Here is a 1,044-nt window from a genome sequence, read left to right as displayed (position 1 = left end):
CGGCCCTTGAACGCATCATTCACTCCCCCGTTTCACAACACGCCCGCGATGCCTTCAGGCACCCAAATCATGGGTGCAAATGAAGATTCTCATTCATCCAGGTCACTGTTCTCTGTCTTCGCCTCTTATCCATATATATAAGAGGCGAAACGTCCAGTCGCCATACGAATCGATTTGAGACAGAAATTGCCGTGTTGTTGCACTATAGATCTGATATGATCGACTGTTGGGCTTCAAACTGTTCGAATACTGATGCTTCTCATTTTCATCGGACCATTTCAGGCACATATCCACATCTGAGCTCTTTTCTTTAGGAAAGCGAACCAACTGATTTCACCCCCCGTCTTCTTTCCATCCAGATATACACTTAGACCTGCTGTATCAGGATTCTACACATCTACCATGTCTTTCTTAGCTGCAAAGCAAGTCTGAGTCCAGAGAAATGCTCAGACTTAAAACCTGCTGTCAGGACTTGTCCCACCTTGCAGGAAATCTGATATTGATATAGTTTCTCTGAGTGGGAAATCTACAATATTTTTATTTGGTCAAAAACCAAAGAGCCAACGAGCAGTTCTGATCGAGTGATGGAGGAATTCCTACCAGCTGGATTCAGTTGTTTCTGCACCTTTTTTTTTTTCACTGGGACCTTTAATGCTTTCATTGTTTTTATACACAGCCTGAAAAAGACCTGAAGCAAAGAAGTAGACTGTGTAGGACCTGACAGGTATACCAGGCCAATTTGTTGAAACGCTTTTTGAAATGAGCTGTTTTGCTTTCATAAATATAAAAGATTCAGAAACTTGGAAATGGACATGGATATCTCACTTCATGTAATATGGAACCTTTAAAATGTACCACATCTGAACTAGTAAAAACACAAATTTAATGTGATGAAATTGGCATACAGCATAAATAGGACAGTCTCACAGGTGGTAAATGTCTTAGAGAAAAATATAATAATTGCTCATCATCATTGAAATCATTGTTATTGTTCACAAAACAAAAGGTCAACAACACAACTTGCGGTCCAACAAACAAAATATG

The sequence above is a fragment of the Echeneis naucrates genome, chromosome 6, assembly GCF_900963305.1.
Source record: "Echeneis naucrates chromosome 6, fEcheNa1.1, whole genome shotgun sequence".
Taxonomy (NCBI): domain Eukaryota; kingdom Metazoa; phylum Chordata; class Actinopteri; order Carangiformes; family Echeneidae; genus Echeneis; species Echeneis naucrates.
This window is presented reverse-complemented; position numbering follows the sequence as displayed.